The following is a 15141-nucleotide window of genomic DNA, read 5'->3' as shown; positions in this document are numbered from 1 at the left end:
AAATTCCTTGCAAAACACCCCTGGTGGAAAGGTATGAAGACCCCAGCATTCATGTAAAAAGCTCTCAAAACCACACTTCAAGAGAACTGTGAAAATGCATATTACTTAATTTATAGAGGTAGTTCAGTTGTTTCACCACAAACCACGTGTGCTTTTTGAGGTAGGAAATGAAGGAAAAAAGGAAAAAAAGAATAGTTAAATCCCTTTCCCTTAAAACAGAGAACGGAATTCTGTTGATCAGAAACATCTTATTCTGCTAGATATTAAATGTTTTCTAGCCCTTAGAAGCATTTCTCCACTCTTTGGGACATAGAATTATTTGGGGATTTTCTTTTTAATGTATTATGTTGTCTTGTCAACACTGTTGGTCTAGTTCCTAATGGATTCTGCTGTGAAGTGCCCAGGTAATGTACATTGTGGAGTTCAGTAGGAGACACTGACAAAGTACTAAACCTGCAGGGCAAGTAAGGATTACTGCTGAGGGAGAGAATACTGTCAATGAGCCTTGTATACCCATTCATACGGCAGGCTATTTCATTTTAAAACAGTTCCTTCGAGCAGCAGCACCAGGCTCCTACCTCATACATCTCCTTTTGCACAGAAGGTCAGACTGCCTTCAGAATGGGGTAGGGGGAAGAAGCAAAACAAACTAGAGGGAAGGCCTTGGGCCCCAGCTAAATATTTCATTAAAAAGAAAACCGGTCTTGCATGTGTTCTTTTTAAAACCTCCCAAAGGACAAATCTGTCAGGGTATGTCTACATAGTTAGGAGCATCCAGTAACATAGCTATTCCTCCCACTCCCCGAGACAGCCTGACACGAGCCAGCCCCAGAGCAGGAGCTGAGTAAACGCTCTCAGATGTGCCAAGGCTGAGCTAACCAGGCTGTGTCTCAGCAGGCCTGGCTCAGGCTCAGGCTCAGGCTCAGGCTCATGCTCAGGCTCAGGCCCAGGCTCAGGCTCAGGTTCAGGTTCAGGTTCAGGTTCAGGTTCAGGTTCAGGTTCAGGTTCAGGTTCAGGCTGAGGCTCAGCCCCAGCCCCAGCCCCAGCCCCAGCCCCAGCCCCAGCCCCAGCCCCAGCCCCAGCCCCATGCTCAGGCTCAGGCTCAGGCCTGGCTCATGCTCATGCTCATGCTCATGCTCATGCTCATGCTCAGGCTCAGGCTCAGGCTCATGCTCAGGCTCAGGCCCAGGCTCAGGCTCAGGTTCAGGTTCAGGTTCAGGCTGAGGCTCAGCCCCAGCCCCAGCCCCATGCTCAGGCTCAGGCTCAGGCCTGGCTCATGCTCATGCTCATGCTCATGCTCATGCTCATGCTCATGCTCATGCTCATGCTCAGGCTCAGGCTCAGGCTCATGCTCAGGCTCAGGCCCAGGCTCAGGCTCAGGTTCAGGTTCAGGTTCAGGCTGAGGCTCAGCCCCAGCCCCAGCCCCATGCTCAGGCTCAGGCTCATGCTCATGCTCATGCTCATGCTCATGCTCATGCTCATGCTCAGGCTCAGGCTCAGGCTCATGCTCAGGCTCAGGCCCAGGCTCAGGTTCAGGTTCAGGTTCAGGTTCAGGTTCAGGCTGAGGCTCAGCCCCAGCCCCAGCCCCAGCCCCAGCCCCATGCTCAGGCTCATGCTCATGCTCATGCTCATGCTCAGGCTCAGGCTCAGGCTCAGGCTCAGGCTCAGGCTCAGGCTCATGCTCAGGCCTGGCTCATGCTCAGCCCCAGCCCCAGCCCCAGCCCCGCTGCCATGGCTCAGCCCCAGGCCTGCCCCTGTGAGGCAGGAGCGGCGCTCCAGGGCCTGCTCCCGGTGCCGCAGACATGGCGTCAGCCCGCTCCTCCCCTGCTTCCCGGGAATTCTGTCCTTCTGCTCACACCCAGCAGCTGCTCCTCTCTAAACGCTGTGCTGGCCCTTTCAGGAATAGTGGGGTAGTGGAAGGTCGTGAAGTGCCGGCTGCCTCTGGATCACCCCTGCTATGCTGCAATTTGGGGAAATTGGCATTTCCCCAAGCGCAAAGCGCGACCTTAGGCAAGGATCACACAGGTATACAACTTCTACTTTTCTCTTCAATCACCTCTCAACAGAGAAAATGGGAGACTAAATGACACACTGAGCACTGGAGGAGGCCTTAAAAATGCAGAAATCTGCTCTCAAATAAAAAGTTGAAAACTCGCCCTTTTCTTTTCTATGAATGGGCAAGTTTTGTGCTGTCCTAGTTGTTACTCAGTAAACACGATTTATCTGCTTTTACTCTCAGCTGCGCTGCTGGACAAACTGTTTAGCTGGAGTGCACAGTCAGAGCTTCATGTTCTCACAAAACCTACTTCAAAGAACACAAGAACAGAAAAATTGCTTTTTAAACCTTACTGCTGTACGGGCACAGGACCATCATGGCAGTTCAGATAGCAATATCAGACTAAATAAATATGAAGACTGAAGAAAGTCACAGGAAAAGTTCCTATAGACCACAGTAGGAGAGGATATTATCTGGGCTCTACACCTTCCACATATGATCCCTGTAGCTGTAGTTCTTAGGTGAGTAAGAGTGCAGTAATTGGACACAAACATTGTGTATTAAAACCATTATTTGAAATTTACACCTACACACAAAGTTGAAGAAAATCATTCCAAATTACTTTGCGGTATTTATTTATTAAATTATTTCTGGTTTTATTTCAACTAACATTTTTAGGTGCTGCTTTGTAATGATGGAGCTGAGAAACTCTCTGCTTTTGTGTGTTCAAAACAGATATTCTCACATGGAGGCAGTAACCTTTGGAAAGGGGAGATTTCCTTGGCACTCAGAGGATTTTTAATATTGAAATTTTGCATATTGCCATGGAAAGTTTCTACTAACCAAGAGGGAACACTTTTTAAGTGGTAGGGTAAACTATTTGCCTGAGTAGAAGTTGGAGAGATTTCATTCAGGCATATTCAGTTGGTTCTCATTATGAACGACTTCATATTGAATTGTAAACTTTTATATTTGCTTCCCAGCTTTTAAGGAAATATACACACTTTTTTGAGACACATTTGGTATTCAACATTGCTTGTATTGCAAGATTTGCATTTTGATTTATTGAAGCAAACGAGGTTTAAAAATCCTGACTTTTCTCATTATAATGGGGAAATCCTCTCAATCAATTCAATGTGATGGTAAATACATGTCTTTCAGTAAAGTACTTATCTAACCTCCAATGTACTTTGTTCTTATCTGGATTGATTCCAAAATGTAGTTTTAAGTGAACTATGCTGTAATGCCCTCTGCTGGCACTGAGCTGGTAAAAGCACTCTAAATTTCCTTTGTAGTTCTTTTGAAAAGGTAAAAAATGGTATGAAGACCTTGGGCTCAAACCATCATATACTTCTACCAGTACCCTAGGCTGATAATAGACTCTTATAAGACATTTTTGAAATAAAACCAGCCAAACCGATCTTTAAAAATACTGAATTTGACACAAACATTTTACAAAGTTGCCAAGACCGTGGAGGTTTCTCAAGAAAGAATACTTGCTAAATTCTCAAAATTCAGTGAAAATTTCCATAGCTAAAGGAATAAACTATTAAAGAGCATCAACTTAAATTCGATTAACTTAATGAACTTGACACTGCATTATGAAATCAAGACTTAAAATCTTACCTGTGTGGTAATGTTAGATTTCAGAATTTCAAAGCTCTTGGCTTATATTATACCAATTCAATACATGGCAGTATTCAGAGGCTGAAGCCACTCTTTAAGTAAGGAAGTGAATGTATGCACTAGGACTTACATTGTAACTTTGGTTGGTATTTTAAACCTCTTAAAGAAAAAAAAAAGAAAAAAAAAAAAGAAATGACAACTCAGACAGTTATGTACAGCTATACCAGAGGATCTTGCTTCAATACTTTTATGGCATGAATATGTGGAATAAAGGAAATACTGAAAAATCAACTTAAGTTTTTCCCTGCTCGACTTATTACTGTCTGACAGAAGGCTTAGTGAGAAGCTGCCCATTCCCAAGGAGTTAATTAGTACCTTCTGTGAATAAATACCAAACACACCAACATCTTATATGCAGCAAGATTAAACAAGTAATGATTTTTAAAGTTCTGTATCCTTTGAAGTATGCTTGGTTAAAATTGCCTTAATTAGATAGCATAATGCTAAAAAAATAAGGCTAGAGTATTCTTGGTTTTGTCTTCCTTTTCTCTTTGAACACAGAGTAAAAATTATAAACCTGGCCCAAATCATGGAAACATAAATGAGATTTTCAAAAGTGCTTTGCAGAGGGGGGATGTTCAACTGCCACTGAAAGAACTCCCCTTTGTATTTTTGAAAATCCCACCCTTAACCCTTTATTAAGAATCCCTTGAAAGGGATTTTTGCTTGAAGCCATAAATCTGCCCATCAGATATGCAGGGCGAATCACCAATTAACAGGAGACATGAAGGAGTTTCTTGATTACAGATTGGACAAGCATTTCTCTGGAGAGCTGCTGCTTTTGTTCAAAATCAGCCTGTCTCCTCCATGTTTGAGCATGCTGTATGCTTCACAATCAGAACCCAGAGAATTTTAGTGCAACAGAAGTGTGGGCTTGAACAGCCCAAAATGTTTATGTTATAAATTAGGCAAAATCTTAGTGTTGTGTCACATAATTTCAGATGGCAAAAGCTGGCATCTGAAATGATACTCTGCTTTTGTAGGACACAATGGCATTGGACATAAATGATGAATGTATACGTGCTAATAAACACGTTAAAGGCAAACATTTTCACTCAAGACTGTTGTGTAGATTCAGCCTAATCCTTAGAGTATTTCAGGCTCTTGGATCTGCCATGTCCAAAGCTGGCAGTAGCTTGAGGTGACAACCCACTGCCTGAGAGCAGGTGTGGGAGGCATGCCTGCCACTTTCCAGATATGTAGGGAAGCTGGAGTCCATCTGTTTTCTTCCCCAACATTTTTAATGATTTGCTGTATCTCTGATTAAATATGTTATTTTAGTCACAGTGAAGACAAGAGTAGAGAGAAGTTTTAAATAACATAATGTAGTTCCCTTTGAAATCTGCTTATTATAAAGATTGCAGTGATTTTTATTTCATCTTTTTGAGTTTATGTCTGAAAGTCAACTTACTAACTCCAGGAAACAGTTACATCAGTGATCAGATTTCCTACCAATGAAATTATGTGATGCCTAGCTAGCCTGTGAAAATTTTGGTTTCTTGCTACTCTGGAAGACATTGCCAAACGCAGTCTAGAAAAGTAACATTTATGAATTTTCTCTTATCACTACTCTTCTCAGTTAAATACTGTATTACAGGTAACCCTAGTCCCAATTACATCTAATAATTTCCTTTTGTATGTTTGCATTTCTTTCACATTTCTATTGTGAGCAGTGGTTAAAAAAAGACATGCTGAAGAAACAGCCCATTCTTTTACTACCCACTGGATTCAGGAGAAACTATTTGTTTGACACTGAATTCCCACTTAAATGGCAGAGACTGAGGTCCACTGTGAAAAACCCCTGAGAGAGGACTTATTTCTAGAATTTTGCTACACAAAGATAGATTGGTGCAGAATTTTAACCATATAAACATCCTCCTCAAATGCTTCCATGCTTGTCATGGCAGAGCATAGGTCTGGTTCTGAATAACAATAAAAGAAATCAGACTTAATTTTGCTGTTCTAGGGATGGCAGCTGTTCCCATGCGACAGCACTACTCCCTGTTTCTCACAAACACTCACTAACAGCAACAGGCAGAGGGGAGGGGAGAAAGGCCTTGACCCCTCAATTCTAAGCAGGTGACAACCCCGTAAGTCTGGCTGTGGCCATAAATTGGATCCAGAAATTCCATAAGATCCAAAATCTTTCTGTCCACTCATCCTTGCCATCTGAAACACTGCCATGTGGTGACAAATAATAACACAACAGTTCTACTGCACAAGGCCTGAGGTTGTGAGTTGTGGGGTAATGTCAAAGTCTTATTTCTGTCATCCTGGAAAACCAGGACCAATGTATTTATACCCACAGAAGAAAAAAAACAAAACAAACAAACAAACAAAAAAAACCCCAACAAAAATAGCTTTTTCAGCACATTTATATGTATTTGTTAACAAGTTTAGTAAGACATGAAATAGATCTATCTCTACTTTTGAAATCAGGTAGCAGCTTCTGGAAGTGATATTTACAAATAAATTATTAGTACAAACAACCTCTAATAACACAGTACTGAACAGTCAAGGGAAGAAGTGGAATTTTCATTTCTTGATGCCTGCAAATTAAAATAAGGCGCTTTTCTGGAAGCCTTAAGGAAATATCAGCGTGTCTTATGGAGCCCAGCAGAGGGGTTAAATAGGTGAAATTTAAATGACTTTTATCACAATGGTCTGGTTTTTTTAAAATCATAGATGTTACAAATTAAACCATACTAGACAATATATTATTTATGAGATTAGCATCAGTATTTTAGAAATTTAATATATTACAATGGATTTTAAAGGTTTTATTTATCTCTGTAAGTATAGCCACACCACAGCTTGCAAGTGATTCCTTCCTATTCTGTTGACAAACTGAACGTATCAAAACATGATAGCCCATACCCACAAAATGGTATGAATTACTCCTTTGTCACCCCTTCAGTTTGTGGTTTACAGACTACAACACAAGCTGATTATATTGAAGCTCCTAATTATGAAAGTTAAGGGAATTTTCGTATCTTTCACTGAAGTAATATATTCAGTTGATTACAAGTAAGATTGGAAAACAAATCTTTTAATGAAATATGCAACACAGAGTTGTACTAAATACAATTACACATTGCTCAACAAAGTTGCCAATAAAGTCAAACAAATACAACTCCTCAAATATTTCAATTAAATGAGTAATTAACAGTTTTGTAGTATAGAGCTTCGTGGAGTACAAAGAATAAAATAAAGTCAAGACACTAACAACCCAATTTCATGCAGAATTCCAACTCCTGAGAGGTCTGAAGCCTCAGGCACTTAGAATGTACTATTCTCATTCACAGAAATGATTTGCAGACCTGAATGAATATTTTAGGGTTTTTTGTTTGAGCCAAATGATCTGTTTACTAAAACAATTCACTGCAAAGCCAAAGAGGTCATTTCAGGGTAAAACTTCCATCTTAGCAAAGGGTAAACCAAACAGGGTGTCAAGTTGAACTATTTGAAGTAGAAAGTAACATCAGATAACATTTGATGACGGTCAGATTGTATGATGTTTCTGCTCCAGCATTTTACAACTGAGATAGAATCTTTTTTTTTTTTTTTTTTTTCCTGGAAGGTATTAAATTAACAGAGATTTATATTTCTATGGCATTATCACAGTTTTACGCTGCTGAGTAGCGTTGATGATGAACATTATTTGTAAAAATGCATATCCTCTCCAACGTACAGCCACACCAGCACACAAGGGAGTGTTTTCAGTAGGCTGTGAATTTGGAAGCTGAATCAAGGCAAGAGGTGTAAGGCACACAACTTTTTCATTCTATTCCATGAGACAAGATGAATGGGAGAAGATGAATGGGAAAATAAGAATGAGCGATACTATTTCTTTCAAATTGTTAATTTGCAGTAAAATTGCCATGTTTTATGTGGAACTTGGTGGCAAGAGAAAAAGAATAAAATAAATTCAGTGGGAATATGTTTGTCTGAACTGAAACTGTACCATATCCCCTAATTTTAGAATTCCCAAAAATTTCAGTGGTCTTAGATGTACAATGCAGCTTCTACTATAAAAGGCTGAACTCCCTTTAAATGGCAATATTCTCAAAACTGGAATCAATTTTTGCTTCCTAAAATAGAAAAGGTAAGAGTATTTGCCATGGTTCTTCAAATACAATCATCATTATCAAGTATTACTAAGAATTACCAAGAATTACCAAGAATTACCAAGAATTACCAAGAATTACCAAGAATTACCAAGAATTAAAGACCAGAGGCTGTAGAAAATAAAATCTGTTCTCAGTGAGCTGATTCCCTCCAGTTGTGGTGCTTCTTTTTGCTAATCCTTGCATTGGAAACAGGCAGGTGTAAACACTGTTTTAGATCACAGTATTCTGAGATGGAAGAGACCCACAAGGATCAGCAAATCCAACTCTTAAGTGAATGGTCATATGGAGATTAAACCCTCAACAGTACAGAGTCTAGTGGAGGTAAATAAATTAAGCACAAAAACCTGCATTGACAGTATTGTGTCTAATCACTGAACTTAAAAATTTATCTTATGGGTAGAAGTATGGCTCTGCCTCCCAGTCAGAGTTTATTAATGCATTTGGAACATCATACACAGTGCACCTCCATGGACTCCAGGTTCTACCTATTCCAGTTAACCCAGATTTCCTTTTCATGAACATAAATATCAGTCATCCATCACCTCTATCACAAAATTCCAGGATAATTTGTTTTCCTTGTACGTTTTTCAAAAGGTTTTTTTCTAAAGCCACAGGAAAAAATTGTAGAGGTTGGATTTTTATTTTTTTAAATTTTGTTACTTGGTTTTGTTTGTTTTTGTGGGTTTTTTTTCCTCTTTTTTTTTTTTCTTTTCCTTTTTCACTTAAGGATTCCATGTACCTGGTTTAGAACACTGTTTCAGAGGTCAGTTTTCTATAAGCAAGTTCTGTGCTGGTTCCATCTGCAGCCAACACATGAAATGTGCTATTCCAGAGGCTCTCTAATGGATGATCTCAACATTTGTCTTAGAGCTGGTGAATCATTTTCTGCAAGTACCTCTTTCTGCCCTATTACTGCCAGACTGCTTTAGATTTTTCATACGCACCTGAAGCTAGGCAAGTTAAGTCCAATCTTTAAATGTAACACTTGAGTGTAGGACTTTGATCTGCTTGGAAAAGGTTTTCACAAAAGGTGTCTTAAATATCTTGTTCTAGATTTATTTTACACAGGACTTTGAGTCTGTCTTTGCTTCAGACTCTACAAAGAAGCAGTGAAACTTTTAACTAAGAGTTCTGAACTTGAATGGTTTGGCTGAATCATGGATCATGTGATTGGATCTTCTGAAACAAGCAGCTCAGCTTTGCTGATTATTTTCACAGAAAATTCTACAACAGTTGTTTGCACACAATTACTTAGAAAGTGAAGTGGCTGTAAGAAAGAGATGGACAAATTACTCTTCAGTTTCCTGTAACACTGTAGCAATTCTCCTACTATTATGCAAAGAACAAACAATTTCTTTTCCTAGACAGAAGTTTTGCAGTACAAAAGGGAATTGCTCAAGCCACAGACTTCAGTTGAGTCTTACATGTACAAAATGCGTGTATTTCTCTCTTTGCCTCTTTTGTCTTTTACCCATTCTTTTATTTCAGAAGGAAATCATAAGCTCTCTGTGCAATTAAGATCTTGTCCTAATGTCTGTATTAGACATCATCACTCCTGCTTAATTTCTTTTTGAAAACAATTCTTTATTAAACGTTCTTTACAGTGGCTGGCTCCCTGATGTTGAATATCATAACAGTCTATCAACAGGAAAATTCTTTGCATGCTTTTAGATAAACTTGCACCTCTTTTTGGCTTACAGAAATTGTATTATCAATGACCAAAAGTTTCATCAACAGTCTAATAAAACAAACAGGGCACATGATGGTACTATTCATTCTTCCAGTAAAAATTTCTAGGATTACTTTTTGTTGCCACAGTTCTGGAATTTCAGGAGATCTTTTATTGGGGCAATGTTCTTTTTTTTTTCTTGTGCCCATTTTAGAAAATGCATTTTAAGAATGAAGGAGGGAAGGAGGGAGGGAAGGAAGGAGGGAAGGAAGGAGGGAAGGAAGGAAGGAAGGAAGGAAGGAAGGAAGGAAGGAAGGAAGGAAGGAAGGAAGGAAGGAAGGAAGGAAGGAAGGAAGGAAGGAAGGAAGGAAGGAAGGAAGGAAGGAAGGAAGGATTCAAGGGAAAAGGAAGGAAGGGGAAAGGAAGGAAGAGAAAGGAAGGGGAAAGGAAGGAAGGGAAAGGAAGGGGAAAGGAAAGGAAGGGGAAAGGAAAGGAAAGGAAAGGAAAGGAAAGGAAAGGAAAGGAAAGGAAAGGAAAGGAAAGGAAAGGAAAGGAAAGGAAAGGAAAGGAAAGGAAAGGAAAGGAAAGGAAAGGAAAGGAAAGGAAAGGAAAGGAAAGGAAAGGAAAGGAAAGGAAAGGAAAGGAAAGGAAAGGAAAGGAAAGGAAAGGAAAGGAAAGGAAAGGAAAGGAAAGGAAAGGAAAGGAAAAGGAAAAGGAAAGGAAAGGAAAAGGGAAAGGGGAGAAATCTGTCTCTACTGTCTATGAAAACCACTAGAGTTTCCTATGTTCTGCCATGTTCTGTACAGTACATATGAAGAGTGATGACAATGATGATGTTAAGGAGTTGATTCTTGCTTTAATCTGTTTTCAAATCTCTCTTGAGATTTAACACCCAGACAAGTGTTTAATCCTTACGTCTTGCTTTCAAAGCCATAGGTAGATTCCTACCAAAGGTCTTTAGATAAACAGTAAAAGTGCTGAGTGTTGTAAAAACATACATGTTTCTTCTTTCATATCCATTCCTTTGTACAGTTCTTTTTATTAGTTTTTAGATTATTAGACATACCGGCTACAGATAAAATACTGATATTGCATAGATTTAATCTCATAAGAAAACAGATGCCATCTTTAAAATGATTTAAACTGTACAGGTGCTTTATATTAATCAAAGTCTTTTTTGCTTTGAGTATGACTATGTCAACTGAGGTGCTTATCTGTTCATGTTCTGTTCAAATAAATTACTGCTAATCGTGTTTGAGGGCATGTTTAAGAGTTTTTAGACTGGTAATAGATATTGCACCTTTTCAAAACTATCATAAATATTATACTGTAACAACTATAGTGCATCTGGATAACATTCCTTGAATTGAATTGATTCATAAACATTGCCACCTACTCTGCTGCAGTAACCAAACCTAAAATAATGTTGTTATTATACTGTGCAGAGTACACTTGAACTATACAGCAAATATTTTTTGTCAAAAAGAACCAAAGATATGATTTTCATTTCTCATTGGGAAACACAATTTTAAACTGGGGATGGACACCAGGATTCTGCAGGTGAAAAAATGAAAGTTTTTTTTTGGCTGAAAACACAGAGGTTCATGTGGGGTACTTCCACTGAGCTGTAACCCTGCTGTTGTAAGTATCACCAACTAAATTATATTCAGAATGGAAAGACAGTCAAGTTGAGGCTAATAAAATTGTTTGCAACTGGCAAAGGACACAATGGAAAAGATGCAGTGTGACTTGGGTAATGTCAAAAGAAGGCTCACTGAGAAAATGGAGTAGGAGAGGGAAAAAGAATTCAGAAAACTTGGCTGTGAATTTCATGTGATGATATTATGCTACCAGAAGGAGATAAGGGGAAAAGTGAGGGAAGGGAAATTGGAGAACTAATACTGAAGAGAGTTCAGTTAGAATATATTGAAGGAAACCAGGAAATAGGCCGATGCAGAAGCTGAGAAAAATGACAGCCATGCTCTAATGAGAAGAGGAAAGGATTAAAATGGCTTCACTAAGTCTAGCAGCATGGCATTAACCCTGAGAAACCTAATGATGTTTGGGAACTTAAACAAGGCCTCATATCTAGTCTGGATGCTATCAAGGCAAATGAAAATCTTTAGCAGCAGCACCACTTGAGTTCTTATTCCAGTGTTGTGACAGTTACTGCTCATCAAAAGGCTGCACTGTTGAGAGGAGGACTGGCTTATGCATTAAATATCTGAATAGAAAAAAACCCCTCATCTTCTGAGCATCCAGGAGTTCCTATCCCTATCTAAATAATACTCCCCTCCTTATTTTCTTTGACAGGAGTCAAAATATTCAGCATTTGACAGGGACTGAGCCTTAAAAATTGTCTCCAATCATCACTGTCTTTCTACTTTCCTCTTGGCTGCCTGTCTCGTGAAATATGATTTCCCAAGCCCAGTGCCAGCCACCAGTGTTCTTCAATCAAATTCTTCGTAGAGACTCACAAGTGTCACATCAACCAGCCCAGCACCTCATTATAAAACAGAGGGTGAAACATTGGGAAAAGAAAGCAAACAGAAAAGAAAAATGTAAATAGCATCACTTCTTGGTTACCAGGTGCATTTTATCTTATCTCTCTCTGTCTCCCAGGCTGTAAATTCCTCAGGGATAAGGGCTGTTTTAACAAGTGCCTTTTCCAGTGTTTATCACAACATCATGCATCTGTTCTAGCACAGTGACAAATCTGTCACAGAGCTACTTTTTAGCTATTGTGTGTTATCTTATGCAATCCTACTTTGGGATTATTAATTATTATGTCATATGATTTCTGTTTTGCCATAGCGAAACAAAAATCAAGAAATTTTATTTCACTGTCCTCTTTCTGGGAGACTTGTGCCAAGCCTAACTTCTCATCAGCCTGGAACATGATGCAATGCATGAATAAAATAAGTATTCCATTTTTTCACTCACATCTTCTTTATGCTGAGATTTGCTGCTGCTTTGTTAAATTTCACCATGCTGGTCAGATTACATGAGATTTAACAAACTGAACTATCTTTGTACCAAATTGCAGAACATTTCTAAAAGCTGTCCTAAAGCCAGGACTTGCCACAGAGCCCTGTATTCTGAGCAATACTATTCACCTATTAGTCAACAGCAGATATTCAAAGCATCTGTACTTTTATGTCTCCATCCAATTTTTTCTTGGTTGTATTCCAGCATAACCTTTTTGCTCTAAGTATGCTGATTTCAGTTGATATCAATGTAATTTAATTCCAAATTCATGGCATACTGGCCTTTTTTAACTAAGCCCTGTCTAATACTTTTCCTTGGGGCAAAGATGTGTGGATGACCACTTTCTTTGCACTGTTTATAGCCCAAATTTGCATTTTTTTCCTCCACCTAACAGGAATTGAAACTAAAGGAGGAATTTGTCAGTTTTGCTTCTTTTGGTACAGTGATCCATTACACTTTCTATTAATATTCCAAAAATTCAGTGGTAATAGTTCTCATTTAATTAATTTATTTTCTGCAGTTTCTTAATCTGCTTTTTTGACTATCTCAGTGAAGTGGATAGGTTGCACAGGTAAAAAGAATTTTTCCTGGTGGCTGAATACATTGTGTCAAATAGTAAAAAAGGATGGTTTATGGTCTGGGATTAGCCCTGAGAGATCATAAAAAGGTAAACTCCTATCTAATTTTTCATCAACACATATGAAGTGGAATTGCAATTTGCATACAAGCCTAACAGTCCACTCACAAAACTATATGTTAATACGTACTTTTTTCCTTCAGGTAAACCAGCGCATGCTCATATTAGGACCGTGTGACAATAGGTCATATGGCTTATATTCAGTGAATGAGAGCAATATTTCATATTTCAACTAACAAGACACAGGAGAGCTGTTCAAGAGCCCTTGACCTCTTATTTCTCACATAGAGACTTCATAGAAGCTGGTATTAAGAGCAGAGCTAACCCCAAAGTTTCAGTGAGCTGACAAGCAATGTCCCTTGTGTCACTCCATTTCCTTGGAGAGGAAATGGGTGTGCTGTTCCATAACTTCCCTCTGCATCCATGTGGAACAGAGTTATGTATTTGTACCACCATTTTGTGGCCAGTCCTAGGAAGAAAATATGCCCTTTTATGTGTGCCAGAACACGTCCACACATTTTCAGCTGATAAAAAGAAGCAGAGAGTTTGGGACTATGTAATTCTTTTTCTTTTTCCTAAACCTCATGTTTTAGAGTTCTAGTTCTTCTAAAGCTACTTTAAATGAAAAGTGCTGCTGTTAAGCAGGACTTCTGAGTCCTACGGCTTGCCAAAACCAGGAGATCCAAGATTATTGATTACTGAAAAGAACTAATTTGGCACCAGCTGCAGGCTACTGAGAAATAGTGCAAATGGCACCAATGGCTTACTTTGTTAGGGTTTGGTTGGTTATTTTCTTACATGCTGCATATGAAAGATTTAGGCAGCTGTGAAGGAGGGAGCTGAGATTTGCTCTCATCTGGTGTGGGGAAACCCAGCCAGGGAGTTAATGTGGTATAAAACAGGCTCTTCAGTCAGGTTTTCCCTAGTAATTACCATGAGGAAGTAAGGACTCACTAGAATCTACATTTTGCTGTACATCCCCAGTGCGGAAGGGGTAAAGCAAAGGTAACGCTTATTTAACAAGGATCCATGCCTGTGAATAACATTTTCTGTCTCTGACTGAATTCCAGGTCTCAACATACGTGACAGAAATATATCCATTTACTACAGGATGAAACGCTACATCTAACCTATAATCACTGGAAGGCTTATTTTTTAAAAACTCTCAACTCGGTAGTGATATATTTTCCCCTTTAAATGAAAGAAGACTAAAGACATCATGCTGAGGAAATCATGCAAATTTAACAAAGTCCATACAAACCAATTAGTTTCAAGATCAGAGGTGATATATTTTCTAATTAATACTAGTTTAAGCTTCTATTTATGAGCCTATAAATAAATACACCCTCACAGGAACATGTACGAAAGAAGACAGAGTATCTACAGGAGAGGACCTGGTTAATTTTTGTACCACTATATTATGCTGATGAATAATAACCCCTGAAAAACAGCTTATTGTTAATTTACAGGATTTCTATTATTGCCCTGTATTTATGAGTTTACACAGGAGTTACAGACTCAAAATTTGCTAAGACCATGGATATAATGGCTAGATCCCTGTGGAGCCTTATAGCAGAGCCTTTGATTTAGTATATACTACAGCAAGCATTCATTTGGGGGCTTTCCTTGTGTCCACAGTAACACCACCTGCCTTAAAATGGCTGCTTTGAGCCAGCTCTCCCCCAGAGCAGGCAGTCAGCTACTGCTCTCCAGTGCACTGCTGCCCCTTAATAGCCACGCACTACTTTTCCCAAATTCCACAACATCTATTCATTTGGGAATCTGTGGCAAGCTGGACCGAGGCCAAAGAATAGTCCCCCTGCTCTGCCTGCTTCTGGCAGAATGGCCATTCACAAACCTGCTGCTTTGAGCAGGATTAGTAGAGGTGTGTGGAAATTGCCCTCATGGCTTCAAAAGGAACTTGCAACACTGGTTTTTTACTGTTCAGGAAAATAATTAAAAAGAATACACAAAACCTGAAGTATTTGGTGGCTGAAGAGGATGTTTAAATTTTCTCTTTACTGCTAAAGTAAAT

At 39.1% G+C, this 15141-nt stretch overlaps 1 protein-coding gene across 1 annotated transcript in view; it reads right to left on the bottom strand.

The window, feature by feature from the left end:
• The window catches only part of ROBO1 (roundabout guidance receptor 1), a 488203-nt gene that overhangs the window by 297452 nt on the left and 175610 nt on the right, over positions 1 to 15141 (bottom strand). The gene's annotated exons all lie outside the window — the stretch shown is intronic.

Source organism: Cinclus cinclus, chromosome 2 (assembly GCF_963662255.1).
Source record: "Cinclus cinclus chromosome 2, bCinCin1.1, whole genome shotgun sequence".
NCBI lineage: Eukaryota > Metazoa > Chordata > Aves > Passeriformes > Cinclidae > Cinclus > Cinclus cinclus.
Note: the sequence above shows the minus strand (reverse complement) of the source record. Positions and strands in the feature narration are given on the sequence as shown.